At 48.8% G+C, this 23599-nt stretch overlaps 1 pseudogene across 1 annotated transcript; it reads left to right on the top strand.

Annotated features, from left to right (window-relative positions):
* Positions 1 to 1177: 1177 nt before the first annotated feature.
* On the top strand, positions 1178 to 17404 carry LOC110204536 (very-long-chain 3-oxoacyl-CoA reductase-B-like; annotated as a pseudogene). The gene is made up of 11 exons (XR_013486732.1): positions 1178 to 1487; positions 2160 to 2206; positions 2702 to 2777; positions 3005 to 3115; positions 3200 to 3264; positions 3835 to 3879; positions 4015 to 4049; positions 4193 to 4274; positions 11996 to 12061; positions 12338 to 12487; positions 17265 to 17404. The product of XR_013486732.1 is annotated as a very-long-chain 3-oxoacyl-CoA reductase-B-like (transcript).
* Positions 17405 to 23599: the final 6195 nt, after the last annotated feature.

Here is a 23599-nt window from a genome sequence, read left to right as displayed (position 1 = left end):
CCACCTGAGAATAACTTGGCTGATCCCACTTCCCACCTTCCTGCTCCCCCTAGTAGTGTCCCCAGATAATAACTCATTGCAAGGCTCAAGTGATCATCCCACATCCGAGATGACTCCCATATGTGGCCCACATTTGTCTGTCAAGCTCCGGGCTCACATCACCACTGTCTGCTGGACATTTCCATCTGGATGTCCATAGCTGAGAATCCTAATAGAACTGATTTCCTCTCCAACCTACCCCTCCTCCTAAACCTCCCATTTCTACAATCTGTGCCTTGTATCCCCAGAGCCTGGGACAGTACTGATACATAGCCCAGCTCTGCAGGAAGTCCCTTCCGACCCCATCCACCTCTTCCCTCTGAGAGCACTTTCCATCTGTTTAGCATACATTTGTGCGTGCAACATTATTGGCTTGCTGTCTTCCAGATCGGAATATAAGCTCCCTGATGGCAAGAATTGGGAAGTGTTTGGGGTTTTTCGAGTTTTTTTTTTTGTATTCCCAGCCACTGGTCTGGTGCCTGGCTCAGTCATTCAATATGCCTGGGCCACGACGTGAGCGCCACGGTGCATGGTGTATACTGGCAAGCTGGCCTCGATGTAGCCGGCCTGGCAGCCCATGGGCTTGGCGGCAGCCCACAGCATCCGCCTGGCTGGCAGCGACCTCTGCGCCCTGGCGAGCACTGGACATTGCAGCCAGCTTCTGCCTGCTGCCTGACATCCAATTCCTGCTGAGCCAGACCCAGCCCTGGGCATAGTGAAGGAGCAGCGTCCTCACCTGTGTCCCACCCCCTGTGGTTCCCAAGGTCTTGTGTCCTTTGATGGCTCCTTGGGAAGTTGGTAGAGGCCATCTCAGTGCTCCTAGATCTCGGTTTCCAGGGCCTCCACTGGGTTGGGGGATGGGAAGGGCCTGTAGCTGGAAGCTGCCTCACCCTCTATACTCTACACGTTTCAATAAAGTCTTTGGAAAGAGATGGCCGAGTGTTCTTGGGATGGGGGATACAGTGGGAGGAAGGGCACAGAGCACAGTCCCCAAAATCCCTGCCCATCATGTACAACCAATGCTGTCACCAGGCATCGCTGTGGTTCCTTCCAGGATGCCAGGGTTCCTCCATGCCAGGTCTTAGGCTGGCCGGCCCCGCCCCGTTACCATTCCACCTGGGCGTTCCACCAGTCCTTCATTGCCAGGTGACCCCTCCCCCCTCAGACCTTAGGACCTGGGTGATCCTGTGGCCTTTCATCCTCTGGATTCTGTAGAGCTGAGCCTGCCCCTCACCAAGGCTGTCCTGAAGAACCTCCAGGTTGTCCTGTCCAGAATGGGGTCGTGGATGGAACTAGGTGGCTCAGCCTTCCAAATGCTCGGCACTGTGGCTGCAACCTGGTGGCTTCTGCGGGTAGCCTGGTGGCTGGGCCATGCCCTGCTGGTCTATGGGCTGCCCCAGATTGGCCTGGGCCTTGGCATTTCTCTCAGGAACAAGGGGCCTGGGCAGGTGTGTGGGAGAAGGAGGGAGGGAAAGGTGCCTAAGGGGGAGTGAAGGGGCAAGGGCTCTGATGATAGGGGTCCTGTGACCTGCTGCCTCAGAAGAGTCTGTGGACCATGGATGGAGGATTCCAGGACCTGGATTCAAAATTCAGTCAAGCTGCTTCGGACCCCCTGTGACCCCCCTGGGCAAGTCACTTCCACTCTGGGCTTCACTTTCCTTGTTTATAAAATAAGTGTCTGACCAGGGGCCCCAAGGTCTGTCTGAACCTTGAATCTGATTCCATGACATGGGTAACCCCGAGGAGGGCTTAGGCTCGGGTGGCTTTTTTTGTTTTTGTAGTTTTTTAACACTGGGGCAGCTGGACTAAATGATTTCCAGAGTCCTGGGAGGCTTTACATCTGAGGTCCTCTGATCTCAGTATTGCATATGTATGGTGCTCACATTCAGGGAGCCCCTAGGGCTGCAGGCCCCTGCAAGCACATTCCCTTGTGCAGACTCCATTTCCAGGTTGAGTCCACTGCACAAACTTAAAGTCCTTTTCAATTCCTGGGCCACGGAGTAGAACTCAGAAGGAGGAGGTGGAGAGTAGAGGCTCTCTCCTGCCCTTCCTGGGATCTCCCATTGGGTGGGTCCTCCAGAGGGTTCCCCCCAGGGACTCCCAGGTCTCTCTTCTCACAGTGGTAACCGGGGCCACAAGCGGAATCGGCAGGAGCTATGCTCATGAGGTAAGTGGGGGGGTGGCCTGGGGCCAACTGAATCTGTCTTTAGTATACCTGGACATGGCCCCACATCTCTATTCCATTGCATTCCACATACATGGTCCCATGCATTCGGTGTTTTTCCATATGCTTTCTTTTCTATGTGCCCTGATTATTTTCTAGAGCCTCAGGATGTGTTTGCAGGGGGATTCTTGTGTAAATACATATAAATGTAGTAATTAATGTTACATGTGAATGTATATACATAAATAGATACACACATACACAAAGATGAATAGATAATAGAAAGAGAAGTAGATAGGATAGATACAAAGACAGACAGACAAGTAAATCCATATTTGTCCTGAGTGTTTCTGCTCAGGGGTTCCTATGAATTCCCCACATCCTTCTTTGTCCTATGCACGCCTGCTTATTTGGATGGACCTTCTTGAGTCTTCTGTAGGTTTGGGAGGTTCTGTGTGCCCACTCCCTCAATCTCCCCATTCTCCTGTGTCCATACAGCTGGCCCGAAGAGGCCTCAATGTTGTACTGGTGAGCCGAGATCTCAGCAAGTTACGTCGGGAGGCAGAGGACATTGGTGAGGGCTGCACTAGAAAGGAGGGCCATGGGAGAGAAGTGAGGCTGGTCAAGGTTCCACAGTGGGATTTGGAAACAAAAGACTCAGGTTGGACACAGCTCTGCTAGACACGGGCTGTGTGTGAGCCTGAGCCAGTCAGTCCCATGTGTTCTCTGGGCCTTTCCTCATCTATATAATAAGGAGCAGCATTAAGCTTCTGTTTCTGAATTCTCTGAGTTTTCCTACAGAGAGACTCCATGGTAAGGAAACAAGAGTCATCCAGGTGGACTTCAGTGGAGGCTTAGAGATCTATGAGACAGTTGAGAGAGGCTTGGAGGGCCTAGACATCGGCATTCTAGGTACACATTCCTCTTCCCTTCTCAGTCCTGCCCCAGAATTCCTCTCATCCCTTGCTCTGTGGTACTGATCTGATTTTTTTCCAGTGAACAATGTTGGAGTAGCTCCAAGATAATCCCCAGAAGCTAATGGATGTGAAGAATCAGGCAAGGTAGAGGAAGCTACATTATCCCCCCACCCCCGCCCAACTCATGCCCTTTTCCATTTCTCTCCATTTTTCCATCTCTTCTTCTCTCTCTTAATCCTGCCCTCTTTATGTGCCCCTTCCTTATTCCATCTTACCTTCTATCTCACCACCCCCAACTCTGCCACCTTTCTAACAGGCAGAAAGTGCTTTCTAAATTTAAATCAGGTCAGAAATGTGAGCTCCCCTTGCTTTTGTGGCCATAATAATAACAATGTTGAGAAAATGTTGCCTTGAAAATTCCGACAATTTGTTCCAGTTTAAGTCTATTTATTGTCTGTGTATTTATTTACAAATGTGGTATATTTGTTTTAATTGGGCCTTGGTCAAGCTTGGGGGGAGGGATTTGAGTGCTTAGGAAATTTTCCTAGAGGAGATGGACCTTGATGGGGGGGCGGGTGGGGGGAGCCTTGAAGGTTGAGAAAGACATTAATGTCTCAGCAAACTCCAACCTGAGAATTCATGGCCAGGTTGCTTTTGGGGGAAGTGAGAGACTCTGGGCCCATGAAAAATAAAAGGTGTCCTCTGTCTTCCCAGAGTTTCACAGACATGATGAATTGTAACATGCTGTCAATGGTTCAGGTAAGACTGAGGCAGAAGAGACAAGAAACATCATTGGCAGGGGATGGAAGGGAGTAGAGGGAGGGACATGGGGGAGAGTTCAGGCAGTATGCCAAAGGTGGATCATTGGGTAGATTTAGCCTTCTTCCTCCACAGATGACCCGGATCATCCTGCCTCAGATGGTAGTCAGGTAGGGGCCCAGGCATCCCCTTCTCCCCATCTCTACGGCCTGCTTCCCATCCATACTGACCTCCTCGCCTATCTCACACACACCCCCAGACACTCATTTGCCTTTGATTCTGCCATTCTCAGTTTTCTTCTCCGATTCTGCAGGGGACGAGGAGTCATCATCAACATATCCTCTGAGGCTGGCAGACAGCCTTCCCCATTCTTGGCATTATATGGGGCTACTAAGGTAAATGGGTCCCAGACCCTTTCAAGTTACCAGGAAGAAGAAAGAGGTTCAGAGATGGGGATGGAATGAACAGAGTGTCCCATGTGGAGCTGAGAGCAGTGGGGTGGTGGGAGTGCCCCCTCTATCCCTGATTCCCTCAAAGTCATTGGGCAACCAGCTTTCTGAGTTTCAGTTCTAGTGTATATAAAACCAGAGAGTAGATACTAAGCCCTTCACCCATATTCACCCACCACCACTGTGGGTTCAGTAATTTTCTTAATGGGGGGCCTCACAGAGTAATAAAATGAAACCAGCCAAAGTCTGAGTGCCCCCTTACCAAGTGCGGCCCCAGGAGCCTCCTTGGACATAGCAATGGAAGCTGAGGTTCACTTTTGCCTTTTGGCACTGACAAAGCTTGCCACATGAGGGAAGGACACGAGAGTTCATTAAGGAATTATTAAAGTCTCACTAGGCTCTGTGATAAGCAGTGGGGATATGTGCACAAGCAAGATAAACAATCTTTGCCCTAGGCTTGGGGAATGGGGAAGGGTCATCATTGTTAAATCCAGAAAGTCCTGAATATAAAAAGGAGGCAGTCTAGGCATCTCCACCAAAAGCAGACTCCAGCTGGAACTGGTCAGTGAGATCTGGCAAACGCCCTTGCAGAGGAATATTCCATGGTGAGCAGGCAGCAAGGTTGGAAGGATGCTCTAGAGTGAGGAGGTCCCAGGGGCTGAGGAAAGTTTCCAGAGCAGATAGCAAGAAGAGAATATTTTGAGGTCCAGAAGATCCATAAGAGGGCTGAGGGGAGTGAGATTTTTAGGAAATACAGGCATTAATTGGAGGGGCTGTGGGTGCTTGGCCTAGAAATGTCTTCAAGCACATGACAGTATGTTCGGTGAAAGAAGCTTTCCTTCTGCTGGGACATAGAGGATGATTTACATTTTACTTAATAGCAACAAGGAGCCGTTAAAAGTTTCTGAGGAGGCAATTGATGTAGACAGATCTGTGCATAAGCAAAATGATCCTGAGTAAAATTTGAGGGATAGATGGGTAGAGAGAAAGAGTGCACCTAGGAACATCTGTGAGAAGGCTCTTCTGATGAATTAAACAGGTGGTGGTAAGAGCACAAACCACAGTAGTGGCCCTAGAAGGAGAGGAGGGGATAGGAAAGATACCAAGGATATGAACTGCAGAAGACCTGGTTGCTGACTGGATCCTAGCAGAGGGAAGAGGGAAGGAGCAAAGCTAACCCTAAGGTTCTTATCAGAGAATGGTTGCATGGCGGTACTAAGGTCAGAAAGAAGCATGGGGTAAAGGAAAAAGGTCGTCTTGGTTCTGGATATGCTCCAGGTGGAGGCAACAGGCAGGAAGCTCACGGGTGAGGCCAGGGCTAAAGGTTGTATTCTGAGAGTCATCGCTATCAAGGTGGTAGTAAAACCATGGGAGGGAAGGGAGATTGGCTCTGTTCCATTCTGTCTTTCGGTGTTTACCACATCATGATCTGTTGAAGGAATTGGGTGTGTCTGGCCAAGGGAAGAAGTGACTGGAGGCCAGGGCATTGTGAGAGCTGTCTCCAAGCATTTGAAGGGCTGTCATATGGAAAAGCAATTCTACTCTTTTTGTTGAGGGTAGATCCAGGGATAATGGTAGAAGTTGCAGAGGCAAATCTAGACTTGGGGCAGCTGGATGGCACAGTGGATAGAGCATCAGGCCTGAAGTCAGGTAAACCTGAGTTCAAATCTGGCCTCATACACTGGCTCTGTGACCATGGGCGAGTCATTTAACCCTGTTTCCTTCAGTTTACTGATCTGCAAAATAAGTTGGAGAAGGAAATGTCAAACCACTCCAGCTTCTCTGCCAAGAAAACCCCAAAATGGGCTCATGAAGAGTTGGACATGACCGAAACAACTCAATAACAATTAATATAGACATGATATCAAGAAAAGCTTCTTAACTATCAGAGCCTTAAATAAATAGAATGAGTTTCTTTGCAAGACAGTAGTTTGTCCCTCACTAAAAGTCAAACTGGGTGACCACTGGTCAGTTGCATTATAGAAGGGATTCCTCACGTGTGGGATGTACTAGATGCCTTCTAGATGGGATGCCTTCGAGCTTGAGGACTCTGGGATTCTGTAACATCCACATGTTCTGTGGAAGCCCTTTCCTCTCTGAGATTCTTCGTTCTGTATCCTAAAGTCCCTCCGGGTTCTGGCAGTCTATAATCTAAGGTACTTTCCAGCTTTAACGTTGTGTGTTCTAAGTCTCCTCCCAGCTCTGACAGTCTTTGTTCTAGGCTACCATACACTCTCTTACCTCCTCAATCCCACCCAGAGCTCTTATATTCCATATTCTAAGGGCCTTCTCATCTTTCATGTGCTATTTTCTCAGTTCTGATGTTTTCTGTTCCAATAACATTATCAAATCTGATGATCCCTTCTTTAAGGACTCTCCTAGTTCAGACTTACTCTGCTCTAAAGCCATCCTTAATTTTCTCTGTTGTGAGGCTCCTCTCTGCTCTGATATTCTTTATTCTAAGGACCCTTCTGGCTCTGTTATTCTCTGTTCTGGCCTGACATTGCATGTTCTAAGGTCCCTCTTAGTTTTTTTAACCTTGTAAAATTTAATATAAATACACTGTTGTCTTCTTTTAAGTTTGTTTGGTCTTCCCTCCACCATGGTCAAGGTTTTTTTAATTTGTTGTGTGTTCATTTTTCCAGCCTACTTCTTGACTTTAAACTGACATTAAAGTTGGGTTCTGTTCTCCTGGGGTAGAGAGGCGCTGTTTTATTTTCTCTGTTTCAGAGCTAGTTGTGAGAGTCTCTAAATTTTCATTGCTTTCAAGGTGGTACGATCTGGGGAGAGGTGTGGTCACTGCTTTCTTGATCTGCTCTCTGGGCTTGACCCAGGAAGGGCTCCTGCTCCCCTAGAGCCACCACTCTGGAACTGTGACCAGGTCCCCAATTCTCCTGCAGCCACAAGCACTACCCCTCTCTTTGCCTTGGAACTGTGACCAAGGTCCCTGCTCCCTTGTGACTGTCCACCAGCACTCCTATCCACTCTAGAACTGCTACCCAGAACTGTGAATGGCCATAGAGTTGCCAATCACCCAGTGCCACCCAAAGGTCCCTTGTAATCTGTTTCTGACATTTGTGCCACCCCCTTACCATCTGTGTGCTGAGAGCTCCCAAAGCTGCCACTGTCACTGCAATCAGCTGCAAGACCCACCATTGGGTGCCCCTGTCACAGTCTGGGCCTTTATCCACCCCGAGGTTCCAGACCTTTCCTGTTGACCTCCTAAGTTGTCTTAAGCTGGAATAATGTCTTCCTATGACCTTCTGTTGGCTTTGCTGCTCCAAAATTTGATTTGAGGCAATATTTTAAAGTTGTTTGGCAGGAAATGTTGGGAGAGTTCAGCTGGTCCCTGGTCTGTAACTCTACTATCTTGACCACTCCCTCCTAGTTCTGGCATGCTATGCTCGAAGACCCCTCCTGTCCCTCACACACTCTCTTGTAACGTCCCTCCCAGCTCTGTCACTTCCTATTCTAATGTACCCCTCCTCAGTATTCCCTGTTCTAAAGTCCTCAATCTGTACATTTCTCCTCCCAGCTCTAACATTCTATGTTCTGAGCCCTGAGCAGACCCCCAGAGACCTCTCACTCTACCATATCCTTTGTCCTGAGGCTCCAGAATTCCTTTGGCTAGAAGCTTTCTTGTCACCCCAGGAGAGGGAACCGTGTCCAAAGGAAGAACCAGTGGTCACAGAGTGCCAGCAGGGCTGCAGCAATGACAGGTCTTGCCAAAATAACCTTATTTCCTCTTAGGACAGGTGCACAAAACTAGCAGAGATCAAGGGTACTCAATAGATAGCACTTACCTGGGTTTCACCCAAGTGTTTGATAATATATCTCATGATGTGGAAAAGAGAGAGATGTGGGCTAGATGGTAGCTTGATTGAGGTCACGAGGGTGCGCCATAGTGCACAGAATGCTAGGTCTGGAACTCAGAGCCTTACTAGCTATGTGACCTTGGGCAAGTCACTTAATCTCTCTTTGCCTCAGTGTCTTCAACTGTAAAATGGGGATAATAATAGTACCTACCTCCAAGGGTTGTTTTGAGGATCAAATGAGAAGATAATTGTAAAGCACTTAGTGAAATGCCTGAAACAGAGTAAGCATAACAAAAATGCTAACTATTGTAAGTATTAAGTGCAGGAGTCTCAAATCACTAGAATGACCAGATCAAGAGTTAATCATTTATAGTTTGATAATATCAACTGGAAAGAGTTCTCCTGGAGTGCCAGAAGGGATCTGTGCTTGGGCCTATTCTGCTAAGTGTTTTTTTTTTAAATCATTGACTTTGATGAAGGCAAAGATGAAATGTTTATGCAAATATGTAGTTGACCCAAAGTTGGGAGGGAAAGGAGAAGGGAATGTGCATTTTATAGTGCCTACTATGTGTTAGGCACTGTGCTAAGTACTCTACAAAGATTATCTCAGTTTGTCCTCACAACAACCTTGGGAAGTTGCTGTTATGCATATTTATAGATGAGGAAACTGAGGCAGATAGAGTTGAAGTGAGCTGGCCAGGGTCATACAGCTAGGAAGTGTGTGAAGCTGCATTTGGAGCCAGGTCCTTCTGCCTCCAGTGTTCTCTCCAGGTTACTGCCACCCCACCCCCAACAAGAATGGATGACAGAGCCAGGAAGTGAAGGGATCATGACAGGCTGGGTGGAGCTAATAAGATGAAACTATAGGGAAATGTAACTTTACATTAGGTGCACAAATCCAGTTTTTTGTTGGACAACAGTTTATCTGAAAAAGACTGGAGGTTTCAATGGATTGCAAGCTCAGTATCTAGTATCACTGTGATAGCAGCCAAAAAGCTAACTAGATCTTGGCTCCAGGAACAAGCTCGTGAGCAGTCGTATCTCTCTGTACTGTCCTCTGGCAGCACCACATCAAGACTCTCACAGTCAACTGTGAGCACTACCCTTTAGAAGAAAACTGATAGGAAAACATGCAAAGAAATGCAAGCAGGATAGTGAGGGGCTTGAGGATATGCCATATGAGGCCTGTTCACCAAACTGGGAAACTTCTTCTGAGCCTCTCAGACTTGGGCTCCCCACCCACACTCTCCACTCAAAAAAACCCCCAAAACCAACCTGGCCTTGTGTTGATTTTGATGAGGTTTATTGGGAATATGGACCCTAGGTGGTGCCATAGTGTACAGAGGGCTTGTCCTGGAGTCAGGAAGACATCTTCCTGAGTTTAAATCTGGCCTGAGACACTAGCTGTGGGACCCTGGGCAAGTCACTTCACCCTTTTGCCTCAGTTTCCTCATTTAAAATGAGCTGGAGAAGGAATGGCAAACTGCTTCAGTATCTTTGCCAAGAGAACCCAAAATGAGGTCATGAAGAATTAGACAAGATTAAAAAATAACAACAAATATTTAGGGATTTATTTTCTCTCTAGATTGAATAGAAGCTCCTTGAGCCTGTGTGAGCAGTAGCAAGAAGGCCAATCCCACTGGTTCCTAGTATGTGTGGCATAGATAGGAGACTACATAGTGCAGTGGGTAGAGTGCTGTACCCAGAGTCAGAGAAACCTGGGCAAGAACATGGGCAAGAAATAGGCTGTTGAATTGTTTCAGTTGTGCCCAACTCTTTGTGACCTCATTGGAGGGGTCCTTCAGGCAGGGAAGGCTTCCTAGAAGAGTCAGGGTGGGAAGGGTAGCCAATCTGATCCAGAAACATTGTGGAAAAGCTGAGAGAGGTCAAAGAGCCCTGGGGGCCAGGGTGGTCAGGAAAGACTTCCTAGAAAGGAGAAATCTGACCCAGACTTTGAATGACACAGGAAATTGTCAAGGTCAGTGGAAAAATTCCTCTATTGTTTCGGAACCATAGGGCAGCTAGGTGGCGCACTACAGTGCCTGGAGTCAGGAAGATTCCTTCCTAAATTCAAATCTGGCCTCAGACACTTACTAGCTATGTAACCCTGGGTAAGTCACTTAACCCTATTGGCCTCAGTTTCCTTATGTGTAAAGTGAATTGGAGAAGGAAATGGCAAATCACTCCAGTATCTTTGCCATTTTGCGGCTAAGTTTTGTCAATCGTCATTTTAGTAGTGTCTCACTCTTTGTGACCAAGAGGGTGAAGAAGAGTTGAGGTGACTGAAATGACTGAATTACAAAGTTTGGGAACTATCCCTGAAGAGAGGCAATGTTAGGCTGTGCCACAGTTTAGATGGAACATTGATGAGCTGGAGAAGGTGCTGATGGGAACCAGCAGGACCTTGAATCTGGTCTGATACAAACTCCCTCTTTGGTGTTTCAAACCTTCATAGCCAGGCTTGCAACTCCTTCCAGCATTGTTACTCATGAGCACAGTAGGATCAGAAATGGAGAGCTGGAATAGCCCTCAGAGGCTGTCCCTCATTTCATGTGAGGAAACTGAGACCGAGAGAAAAGAAGTAACTCACCCATGATCATCCAGCTAGTAGCAAGTAGTATGGTGGGATTTAATCATTGCTCTAAACTGGAGGGGCCTCAGAGATCATTTAGTCCAACTGTCCTCACTTTACAGAGGAAAACTGAGGCCTGGGGAGCTTAAGTGACTTACCCATGGTCACAAAGTGGTTTCAGAAATAGGATTTGAGGCCAGCCTGAATCCAGCCCTCTTGCTGCTGGACTATGTGGTCTCCTATGTACTATGCATGCTAGAGCCCAGCAGAATTGACTTTCCTGCTGCTGCCCACAGAGGACAATGTACTCCCCACCCACCCCACCTGCTCTATTTCTGTCCTGCTCTCCCTACTCACCTCCAGCTTTTAGAATCTCCAGCTTCCTCCAAAGCTCAGCTCAATTGGCACTGTCTACTTGAGGCGTTTCTGATCATTCACACTGCCCCAGGTGCTTCACCTATCAATTACTTGGTATTAAATAAACAATAGTCACTAGTATTTGTATAAGACTTGAAGGTTTGCAATGTACTTTACAAATATCCCATTTGATCCTCACAAAAACTTGGGGGTGGTTCTTTATTATGCCCATTTATAGATGTGGAATTTGAGGCCAACAGAGACAGAGGTTAAGTGACTTGCCCAGGGTCACACAGCCAGTATTTGTCTAAGGCAGGCTTTGCACTCCGATTTTCTTGAAGCCAGGTCCAGCACTCTGTCATTGGGCCACTAGCTGCATATGTTTGATATGTATACATATGGACACATGTTTCTCAGGATAGAATGGAAGCCTCTGGAGGGCAGGGATTGTTTTGGTTGTTTTTGTTTTGTTTTTGGCTTTCTGTTTTTATCTTATCTTAGTGCCTAGAAGAACCCCTGCAGAGAGTGGGCTATTAAATACTTCTTAGCTGTTTGATTGGTCTATAGAACCAGGCATATTTAGCCAGGAGAAGAAAAGGCTTCATGCAGGACTTGGGAACTCTTCCAGGACTTGGAAGAATGTCATGTAGACAAGAACCAGTCTTGTTCTCGAACCCAGAGGGCAGAACCAGGAGCAATGAGGTGCAGGGCAGAACAAGGGTCCTGTCAATGAGAGCTGCCCCAGAGTGGAGGCTGCCTGGGGAGGTAGTGAGCATCCCATCTTGGGAGGTCTTCCAGTAGAAGCTGGAGGATGACTTCTCATTGAGGGTGTAGTGAAGATTCCTCTTCAGGGGTGGGTTCCACTAACTGTACTCTGGGTCCTTCTGATGCTAAAATTCTGTGATCACCCTCTCTCACTCTAGGCCTTTATGAATAGCTTCTCTCGGGCTGTGGCCTTGGAATACCAGTCCTCTGGAGTCATCATACAGGTATGGGTGTGGGTGTGAGTGTGAATGTGCTTGTGTGATTGTTAGGGCCTGAAGAGATGGATGGGAAAGTCTGTGAGGAGCTCAGAGATGGGGGAGAGCTTGGGAAGAGGGCAAGGGGGCCAAGGTAAGTGGGATTGGTGAGAGGCAGCAGGTTTGGTGAGGTAGCAGAAGGGTGGGGGTAAATATGGCTGACCAGCTATAGGGGAGGAAGCCTTTGGGAGGTGGGCAGAGTGAGAACTATGACCCTTCCATCTAGTCATCAACTCCTTTCTCCAGACTCTTACTCCTCTGGTAGTTTCCAGTAACATGAGCCAGATGCCACCCACAAAATTCTTGGTGAAGTCTTCAGATGACTTTGTCAGAGAAGCCTTGGATACCGTAGGCGTCTCTAACTTCACCTGGGGGTGTTTCCTACACTCTGTCCACGTAAGTGACTGGGGTGCCCATTGGGTTGAACTAATAGGGAAGGTGTCCAGACCAACTCCTGGCGTGATGGGTTAGCTAAGGAGGGAAGGAAGGATACTCTTACATGCCAGGAACTCTGCTAACCCCTTTACAAAGATCTCATATGGTACTCACAACAACCCTGACAAGATAGGTGCTGTTATTATCCTCATTTTCCAGTTGAGGAAACTGAGTTAGAGAGATGTTCAGTGGCCTTTGTGGGGTCACACAGGCTGGATTTGAACTCAGGTATTCCAGACTGCAGGTTCAGTGCTCTAGCCATTATACCTATCTGTACACACTGGTAGAAGGTGATCCTTGGGGTGTGTGTGGTGTGTGTATTGGGGTGAGGGGGATAATGGGTTTTTTGAGCAAAGCATGGGGTTGTGGAAAGAATGGGAGGCATGAATGAAGTCAGATGTCTTCCCCAGTTATAGTGTCATGGAAGGAACATTGGATTTGGATTCAAAAGACCTGGGCTGAAATCCTAGCCTTGCCATGTACTGGACCCTCATCAGTCACCTTGCCCAGGGTTTGTTACAAAGAAAGTATACTGGATTAGGAAATTCCAGTCCTGGCTGTGAGGGCTTGAGGAAGGCACTGAATATCTCTGAGACTCAGTTCCCTCATCTGTAAAATTAGGTGGATGTCTCAGGGACCTCCCTTCCAGCTCTAAATCTGTGATTCTGAGACCTAAATCTGCAGAATTCATTTTTTTTCCACTTGTGAAGTGAGAGTGGCTTCGATCAGGTGATCTCCATGGTCCTCACAGCTCTGAGTCCTCCTTTTGGAGAGGATGAGCTCCTGGGCCTGTGATTCATAGGAGGTAGGGAATCCTGGTGAGGACCTTCCCTCTCCCAATACAGCTTGTCTGCAGCCTAGAGTTGTTGAGTTGCCTGGGGCACTGAGAGGGTTCCACAGCCTGTCTGTCAATGCTGTCCCATTGGCCCCTCAGCCTCTCAGCCACATAGCTTGTGGAGGGCTCAGATGTTCTGAGAAAGTCATCAGAGCAACCCCCCTCCCTGGGTCTGATACTGAGTCTTGAGGCCTTGAAGGAAATGCCTCCCCCAGATTTACAGATTGGAACCCATTCCCAGGTGCCAGTTGTCATAATTATATAGGTCAATGGGAACTCACTTATCCAAAGCCCATCTGACCAAACGCCTAAGACCTTGGCTTTTTTTGAGGGGGGGTCTTCAGTTATAGGGCGCATGACTCTCTAGAACTCGGTTGTCAGGAATGCAGCCAGTTCTATAAAATTCAATGATGCAGGATGTAGTTACCTAGAACCCACTGTGGGTAACTTTGATGTTTAGGGCTCTTATCAACAGCCTAGAGTGCAGGTATGTGGAACTTGGTGGCTACAAGTCAGCTCACAAAGAACTCTGTCCTTCCAATTGAGGTCACTGGGCCTTAGTTATTTGATATGCTGTTCTCTAGAAGTCGTTGGTCCAGAACAAAATCAAGAATGTGACAAGACCCCGAAAAAGAAACACCCTAGCTCCAAAATGTGTGCATGTGCATGCAAGCTTCTTAATCTTCTTCAAGGAGAACACACTGGGTATTTACTCTAAACCTATTGCTCTTATTCAACACAAAATTCTTACAACCTTGGTGCTCTGGTTCTCTAAGTCCAAGAAGATTAGAATTAGCAGATTGGAGATGCATGGACCACCTCCCCGATCCCCAGAAGGGGATGAACTCAGGTGCAGACAAGACCTAAGGTTTAGGACATGGCCAGTGTGGGATTTTTTCCACTTGATTAGGCATACTATTGCAAGGGCTTTTTTCCTTCTTTTTGAAACAGGAAAAGTGGGAAGGAGAGGAAATAGATTTAATTTAATTTTTTAAAAAAGATTAGAAGGGCATGGAGTTAACTAGAGAAGGGCAGGGTGACTGATGGAATTAAGTGATGGAGCAAAAGACAGAAATACAAAAGGCAACAATAAGGTTGGTTCCTGAATGCTGACTTCTTAGAGATTAGGACATTAGATAAATGGACTCTGGATAGGTGAGTTCCCACGGTTCCATCTAAAATTAGGGTGATGAACTGACTGCTAAGGAGTTTATCACTTTGTCTAGAGTTTGCCCAAGGATGCAGAGAGATGGGTGAGCTTATTTTTTTTTAAAAAGGAAATTGGAGTTAAGTGACTTGCTCAGGGTGACACAACTAGTAAGATCTGGAGTCACATTTGAACTCAGGTCCTCCTGACTCCAGTGTTGATGTTCTCTTCACTGTGCCACCTAGCTGCCCCAGTGAGCCATTTTAGATGTTTTTATTTTTAAAGGAAACATAATTTTTATCATATACTCATAGACTACAGTGCTGGCAAGTTATCTGCATGACCACTTTGAATCCAGTTGCTTCATTTTACAGAATAGGAAGCTGAAACCCAGAAAGGGTATCAGTCAGCCATGTAATGGGGTGCCCCAAAAAGCTGATATTGAACCATGTAAAGTGGGGCAGTAGCTCTCAGGAATAAGGAGGTGGTAGTCCCACATACTTCATGAGGAGGCCTGTGTTCAGTCCTGGGCACCATGGTTTAAGATGGACATTAATGGGATGGAAAATTTCCAGTGGTGGGAAACCAGGACAGAGGAGGGCTTGGTATCCAGAGTATACCATCAGCTGAGGGCATTGGTGGTACGGAATCTGGAGAAGACACAAGAGGATCATGATGGCTGTTTTGCAGTACTTGCATGTAGGGAGGGAATTAGCTTTGTTCTTTGGCCTCAGAGGGCAGACCTGGGAGCAGAGGGGCTGGCAGTGGGGTGGGGCAAGGGGAAGAAGGGACTGAAAAGTGGCCAGTTTTGGCTTGAGATCAAGGCAAACTTCCTGAGGATAAGAGCTGTTGCAAAGGTCACCGGTTGCCTTGAGAGGCGAGTTCCCTTCCTTGGAGGTCTTGAGGCTGAGGCTGGAGGAGCATGTGCTGGGTGTCTTCTAGTGAAGTATTCTGTTCCTGTGTGGGATGGATTCAATGGCCTCCTGGGTAGACTAGAACCCCGGGCCATCTGACTCTTTCCCCTTCACAGAACTGTGCACCCCAGTCCCAGGGTTCTCGAGCACAGAGGGTGAATTTATCCAGTACCTGCTGTGTGCGAAGCCTTGAAGTGAACAGAGTGTACTCTACAGCATGTCAGATAATACCAAAGCGTTAGAAACAGTAGGGACATAATTTATACAATGTTAAATGAGGTTGATACTGTATATGCCAGAGGCTGCCTCCCAGACAGGTATTTGTTAGCAACATGAAGATTAGAACACAAGGTAACCTCTCTTAATTCATACAGGAGAAATACATGGGGGTAAATTCAGCCTCAGACTCTTAGTAGGTGTGTGATTCTGGGCAAGTCACTTAACCCTGTTTGCCTCAGTTTCCTCATCTGGAGAAGGAAATGGGAAACCCCAAATGGGGTTACGATTGGGACACAATTGGACCAGAAATGAGTAGATGAGAGGAAGGGGAGGAAGCATTGCTATAACAACAACTATGTACTAAGCCCTTTACAAATATCTCATTTGATTCTCACGCCAACCGTGGGAGGGAGGTGCTGTTATTATCCCCATTTTACAGGTGGGGAAACTCTGGCAGGTTGAGGTTAAGTGACTTGCCCAGGGTTTCATAGTTAGTAAGTGTTTGAGAACAGATTTGAATTCAGGTCTTTCTTCTTCCTTCCTTCCTTCCTTCCTTCCTTCCTTCCTTCCTTCCTTCCTTCCTTCCTTCCTTCCTTCTTCCTTCCTCTCTCTTTCTCTCTCTCTCTTCTCTCTCTCTCTCCTCTCTCTCTTCTCTCTCTCTCTCTCTCTCTCTCTCTCTCTCGCTTTTTAAGGCAGCTGGGGTTAAGCGACTTGCCCAGGGTCACACAGCATAATTGTCAAGTGTTTGGTGTGAGGCCAGATTTGAGCTCAGGTCCTTTTGATTTCAGATACTGTGCCACCTAGCTGCCCCAAATTCAGGTCTTTCTAACTCCAAGCCAGCACTCTATCCACTGCATTACCAGCTGCCTCATCCTCAGCATTCTCTGCCCTGTGAGGCTTCACCTCCTGATTGATTGGTTCCTTCCAGAACTTCCATTGTAAGGGGAAGGCCCAGGCAACAGTTATTTTCAGCCCTCTCCAGGCTGCATTGCAGTCATCTGCATAGAACTTCCCCTACCTTTTCTCTTCCCATTTTTCAGCTTCTTTTTAGCACTCCATTAGAAGCAAAGCTTCTTGAGCTAGGGATTGTCTTTGTTTCTGCTTGTATTTGTGTTTCCAGCACTTAGCACAATACCTGGCACATAGTAAGGTCTTAATAAATGCTTACTGGCTGACTGGCAGTATAATATATAGCACTCATGTGGAAGAATCTTGGACTATCAGAGGTGGAAGGAACACCTGAGAATAGAGAATATCAGAACTATAAGGGACCTTAGAACAGGGAATGTCAGAACTGGGAGGGCCCTTAGAGCAGGAAAGGTCAGAGCTGAGAGGGCCTTAGAGATCATGTGGTCTAGAGATATCAGAACTCCTGGACTGAAAAACACCAAAGTGCTGCCCAAACCAGATTAAAATATAATTGGGAAATACTTATGAAGGTAAATACACTCTGCTTCATGGCAAATATTCAAAAGTCAGCAGTCATCTGCTGGGCTCTGTTTCTTCTTGGAGGTGTCTGAGGAAGCCATGATGGGGGAGTGCCCTAGGCCCCAGTTCTCTGGGCCTGGGAGCCAGGCTGAGGCCAGGTTGCCTCCTGACCATTGTGCTCCCTACTTTCCTCAGAGCTTGTTGCTGTGGCCCCTGACCTCCAACTTCACATTCAGCACCCCGATTTTAAAGTTCTTCTACTCTCTGTTCAATGCATCCAGAAGATCCTGAAAAAGTTGTGGAAAGGAGGTGGGGGCTCAATTGGAGGCCCTTTGTTGGGGATGGGCAGGGACTGCTGTTGGTGGGAAGAGGGGGCAAACAGAGGGGTTTCCTCTACTTGGCTCATCCCTCTGTCCTGCTTTCTAGACTCCCTTTGAGAAACACCAGCCCTGAGACGCCATAGCTGTAACTTGTTATAATAAATTGTTTTCTCTTTAGCCAGCTATCCATCTTATCAATAGCTGCATGGCCCAGCACACTCACCAACATCCTGGTGCCACCGCAGCCCACCGTCGCCCTGGGAGTCCTGGGTCTGAACCCCACCTCCACCCCTTATCACTCGCAGGTCTGCTGAGTGGGGCCCAGGAGAGGCAGCCTGACCTCTGTTGCCCATGGGCACCCCTCCAGATACTGAAGTGATCCAAGAGAGCAGAAAGGGCAGGGGGTGATGGGGGAGATGGAGGAGGCCTCCTCCTCCTCCTCCTCCTCTTCCTCCTCCTCGTCTTCCTCCTTCTCCTTCTCTCCCTCCCCCTCATCCTCCCTCTCTCCCTCCCAGCTCCCCACTCTCAGAAGTTGTCACAGACTCCAGGCTAGGGTGGAGGGGAGTTCATACACTGTGAAATTTACAGGCCCCAGGAGTTCTGGTTCCCGTCTGGAGCTCAATCCCTTTTTTGCTCTGTAACCCTGGCCAAGTGACTTTCTGTTCCTAGTCTCATTTTCCCTTCTGTAAAATTAGGTGGGAGGGCATGGATTTGATGAATCTCCAAATTCCTTGCCAGCCCCTGGGACCAGTCCCTTACAATCTTCCTTAGTCTGACATTCTGGGTCTTGGGTTCAAGCTGGGCCATTGCCCTCCACATGTGCCACTTTCATTTTTCCAATGGCATGGAAGCCAAGGCTCAGAGAGGGAATGCATTTGACTAAAGCACTCAGCAAACCCACCCAGGGAGGCAGAGGCAGGAAAGGTCTCAAGGCTCTCTGCCTTAGAACAAGCAGAGCGCCTTCGCCTCCTGCCACCCCCCATGCATGTCACAGCCCTCTCCCCCTGTACCCCTCCCCCTGCACTTCCCCCACCACCACAGCTCCCTCCCCTCACCCCCTCTGAACACTCTAGCTGGAAGCTGGGAGGGTGGCTCCAGAGGGCAGAATTCGGCCCTCCCTCTTGGCTGCCTTTAGCTATCTCCCTTCCCCTTCCCCTTGAGGAAGAAAAACAAGGAAAGAAATCATTTCTGTCCTTCCCAGGGCCTCTGGGACCCAGCAGGGAGTCACCAAATCCCGGAGTGTCAGGGCAGGAAGGGATCGCAAAGGTCGCCTTGGCCAAATCCTCTAGACAGATGGGGAAACGGAGACCAAGGGAAGGAGTCGGACCTAGGCCAGGGCTCATAGTGAGGCAGAGTAGGGGGCAGGGCCCAACTTCCCACTCCTAGCTCGGGGCCAAGGAGCTTACCCACTTACCCAAGGCAGAGACTGGGAAGAAGAGATTGGAGAAGGCCCTGCCTTCCCTCCATTGTCTGTAGGACTCCCTGAAACTCCCAGGCTGGCGGAGATTGGCCCTGGAAGCTTTCTTGGAAGCAGCCAGTGTGGCAGCTCAGGTGTGGCAGGGTGTGTGAGGAGTTCAGCTGAGACCAGATGCCCCTTTTCACGAGCACCGAGTTCAAATCCTGCTTCTAACACTCATTAACTTTGTGACCTTGGACAACTCCCTACACTCCTGGGAACTGGTTTTCTTTTCTGAAAAGGAGTTGCCATCTGGCCTCTGAGATCCCTTTCAGCTCTAAATCTTATCCTATAATCCTAGATATTGAAACCTTTGAGGGAAGGAGAGGAGTAAGAGGGGAACCCTTCATTTCCTCTTCCCAGACTGTTCCCTTCTCTGTATAGGATGTAAATGAGGTTCCTTCAGAAAGGAGCGTCATATGGGGGACTAAAGCAGCCAGTGGTAAGGCATAGGGCCATGTTTCCTGCTCAGACTGGGAGTCCTTGGAAGGGAAGGCCAAGCCTTCTCCCTTTTGCAGGGAGATTCCTGCTAGGGGACCCTAGCCACCTTGGGGTTCATACCCCTAACTTGTGCCCCAGCTCGATGTGGGAGAGAGGGCTTGGTGCCCCGACCTTGCCTCAGGGGCCTGCTTGGTGCCTCCCCACTTGCCATCCACCCCCACCTCCAAAACAGAACTCAGCCTCAGTTGCTCGTTAATAGAAACATATTTATTTTATCATCATACATTCCTTATTATATGAGAGCCACCCAAGAAGACATTTAGAGGGAAGAGAGATGGAGATGGGCAGAGCAAGGCACAGCCTCCATTACTTCTATGGGACCTACCCTAACTCCGGAGCAGCCCTGGCTCCCAACTCTGCCACTGGCTTGCTGTGTGACCTAGGGAGAAGTCCCTTTCCTCACTCTTGAGCCTCAGTTCTCCTGTCTCTAACATGAGGGAATAAAACTCCATGATCTGATGTATCTTCCCACCCTGATAGTCCATGCACTCAGTGTAGTGGCTGGCACGTAGTAGGTGCTTAATAAATGTTTATTGATTGATTATTGATCTAGGTCCTAACTTTCTAACGTTCACTTTCTATGTTTTGAGGTGCCTCCCAGCACTGACCTTCTCTGTTCTAAGTTTCCTCCCAATTCTGACATTTGGTGTTCTAAAAGTTCTCCCAGTTCTGATGGTCCATGTTCTAAAGGCCCTTCCAGCTCCAATATTCCACTTTCCTAGAGTTCTTCTAGCTATGACATTCTGTTCTGAGGACTCTCCCAGCTCTGACATCACTTACTCTATGACCTGGTTTGAAACCCAGGGACTGAATCCATCCTTGGGGTCAGAATCTTTCTCAGCAGCAGATGTTAGGGGAAAGGGAGAAGACATAGGCTTCCAGGCTGGGACAGCAGTATCACAGGCAGGTTGTAGAATTCCAGGTGTGCTCAGGGCTGGGCATGAGGCAGAGCAGGGTGCCGAGGGCAGTGGCTGGGCAGGCAGGCAAGATCAGGCCTAGTGAGTCGGGCAAGAGGGAGGGGGAGGCTCAGACAGAAAGGTGGCCAAGGGATAGGAATGTCAGCAGAAAAAACTCAGTCCCTGGGAAGGGCAGGAGTCCCTTTCTCACTCTGCTCCAGGCCCCGAGACACAGCCAATAACTCATAATGAGCTGCTGCACCCTGGAGAGCCCTCACATCTAAGAGGGCAGCCACATGCTTCCTCCTTGGGAGAGATGAGGGGATATCATTGAGGTCTCAGAATCCTCACCATCCAACCCAGGTCCAGAACAATCATTCTATCCAGATATGGGGCTTGGAACTCTCCCAAAGGCAGTTCTAGAACCCAGAGACTCATATCGAGAACCCACATTCTTTCTCCAACTGTTTCTGGGGGTTGACACCCCCAGCTTAATTCTCACCCTAGTTCAATCCCAGAGCCCTACCCCTAAACATATCTAGAGCCAATATTCTCCCCAAGTGCTGCAGGCTAGAGCCCATCAAATTCTGTAGTCCTCACCAGCCCAAAAGTCAACTATAGAAACCCCAAACACAGATCCATAACCCTAGGCATGGTCACAACACAGTTCTGGGAGCTTTATTCATATATCCAGCTCCAGAATCAGCCTCCCCCTGAACCAAGTTAATCCTGGAATCCTTATCTCTAGAGCCCAGAAGCCAGAGCTAGAACCCCCAGCTCTGAAACCCACCCAGAACAGGCCCCTGCAATACATCTCCACATACTGCACCAGGGGCCTTTGGTGCAGCTCCCCTACCAGGGCATAGGCACATATCAGAGTGAGTACTAAGGGGAGACACAGTGATGTGGGGCAGGGGAGAGAGATTATCAGGACAGAAGGAAGGAGAAAGATGGGGGGATATTGGAGGGGCACAGAGGGGGATAAAGATGAGACGAAATGATGGGACGTTACAGGGAAAGAGATGGGGAGACTAGGACAAAGGAGATGGGGAAAATGAGAACAGGAAGAGATGTAAGGGGAGAGATTGGGTGATGGAAATGGGAGAGATATAAGGGAGATAGAGAGGAGGAGATATTTCAGAGATGGAGAAGGGCATGAGAGAGAGGAAATGTTGGGGGAGAGGGTGGGGAGGGGAGAAGGAAGAAGGAGAAGAAGAAGAAGAAAAGGAGGAGGAGGAGGAGAGGAGGAGGGGGAGAGAAAGAGGAGAGGAGAAAGGCAGAGTGAGAGAAGAAGAAGAAGAAGAAGAAGAAGAAGAAGAAAAGAGAAGAAGAAGGGAGGAGGAGAGGAGGAGAGAAAGAGGAGAGGAGAAAGAGCAGGGGAGGAGGAGAGGAGAGGAGAGAGGAGAGACAGAGACAGAGAGAGAGAGAGAGGGAGGATAGATATGGGGGTAGATTGGGCTAGATTAGTCACAGAGACCCAATTTTGGAAGAAGAGGAGAAGGAAGGAAGGGCAAAGGCACCAGAAGAAGGGGGGATCCTTTGCCCTTCAATTTTCTGCCTTTCTCCCTGTCATTGTCCAATCATCCCTCCCTCCCACCTGTGGACATGTCCATTCATACCTGTAAGGCTGGTCATGCATTCTTCGTAGGGCCAAGGCTTGAGCTCCCAGGGTCCCTACAATGCCATCCAGACCTCAGAGCTGGTCAGCTACTTGTGCACATCACTTTGGAGAAATGGGGCTGGAATTGTCCAGAGAAAGGAGAGATCAGAGTTCATCTGACTCAGAGCTCCCTTCAGGTGCCACCCACGACACTGAGTCCATAGGTAGAAGAACCAGGAATTCTGCCCCCTTCCAGCCTTAATAGGGGATCCCAGAGCCCATCACTGTCTTCATGAGGTGGGAGGGGTTGAGCACACACATGTAGCCAAAGCTGAAACTCACCTAATTGATGCCCACCATTCCACACAGAGTCACAGACTTAGGCACAAAAGCAGCTATAATGTCATACCCACCCTGGAGCAGCAGGCCCAGGCACAGCCACAGGCCTCCATATTCCTGAGTATAGCAGTCAATAGGCAGTGGCAGCCTGTGGGAGCTTAGGCCCAGACCCATGTTGTGCCTTCCCCCTCCCCAAGCTGGACCTCTGTGTAAACATCGATCTCCTCCCTCCATTCTTCTGTGTCCCCTTTCTTTCTTCTCTTCCTTTGTCTTAGTCCAGTTCTGGCTCAGCTGGACCTCGGCCTGATCCTGATGTGACCCTTGTCACAACCCCAGGTCCCCATTTTCTAGTCAGTTTGGGAGGGGGGCCAGAGGCTTCCTGAGACTGACCTGCAGTTCTTGAAAGAGCAGGTCAGCCAGGACGCGGTGGCAGAGGTGGTGACATGGTCAAGAGCATTTGCAGCTGCCTCCCGAGCAGGCTCGCTCTCTGAGGGCCCCAGCCAGGACAGATGGTCAGCTAGGGAGCTGTGGGGAGAACCAGGGCTCATCACTAGCTGACCTTGGGTCCCAGCTGGCTCCCTCCACATATTAGGTGGGCAGGCAGGAAGGGAAGTGTACCTCTCCACATTTGGAGGATGGGTTTCTGTGTCTTTGGACACTGTATCTCAGTGGTGGGCAGGTGGCATGGCGTTGGTCTCTGTGAGAGGTCTCTCCATATCTCTGATGGAAGGTGTCTCTGTCCTTGGAGGAATCTCTCTGTCTTTGGGTCGTCTTTCTAGTGGAGTTTCTCTGTCTCTGGAGTTCTCTTTGTGTGTCTGAGGGTCACTCTGTCTCTGGAGAGGTTTCTCTCAGAGTGTAGGGAGGGTCTCTTTTGAAGTCTGTGTCCCTGAGGAGGATGTCTCTGTGTCTCTGGGAAGGATGTTTTTCTTGAGGCCAGTATGGACGTCCCTTTCCGTGTCTCCAGAGGAAGTGTAGATGGGCTCTTTCTGTGGCCCTTTCCCAGGAGGATAGAGTTGGGGAGGAAGGAAAGGACCTCAGAACATCTGGGATAGGGACAGAGTCCCCGAAGAAAGAATGGGCCAACTCACCATGGAGAGAACATTAGGTCATGCTGGGGCCCTTCTCTCCGTCCTCTCTAGGGTCTGGCTTACCAAAGAGGGGGGCCACAGTTCACCAAGGTAGTTGTCCGGCTGATACAACTGTCACGGCAGCCCTCAGATGCTTGGTTCTCATGGAAGTGCTCTACCCACTGCTGGAAGCTGGAAGGTCAAGAGACAGAAGGAGAAGCTCATGTCAGGTGTCTCCTTTGCAGCCCACCCCTCAAGTTCTGAACTCACCTCCTCCAGGAAGCCCTCCAGGTTTCACTCTCCCTCATGTTTTATTACTTTCTCACCTCACAGTTACTTCTTCACCCTCAG

Source organism: Phascolarctos cinereus, unplaced genomic scaffold (assembly GCF_003287225.1).
Source record: "Phascolarctos cinereus isolate Bilbo 61053 unplaced genomic scaffold, phaCin_HiC Scaffold_571;HRSCAF=1200, whole genome shotgun sequence".
NCBI lineage: Eukaryota > Metazoa > Chordata > Mammalia > Diprotodontia > Phascolarctidae > Phascolarctos > Phascolarctos cinereus.
This window is presented reverse-complemented; position numbering and strand designations above follow the sequence as displayed.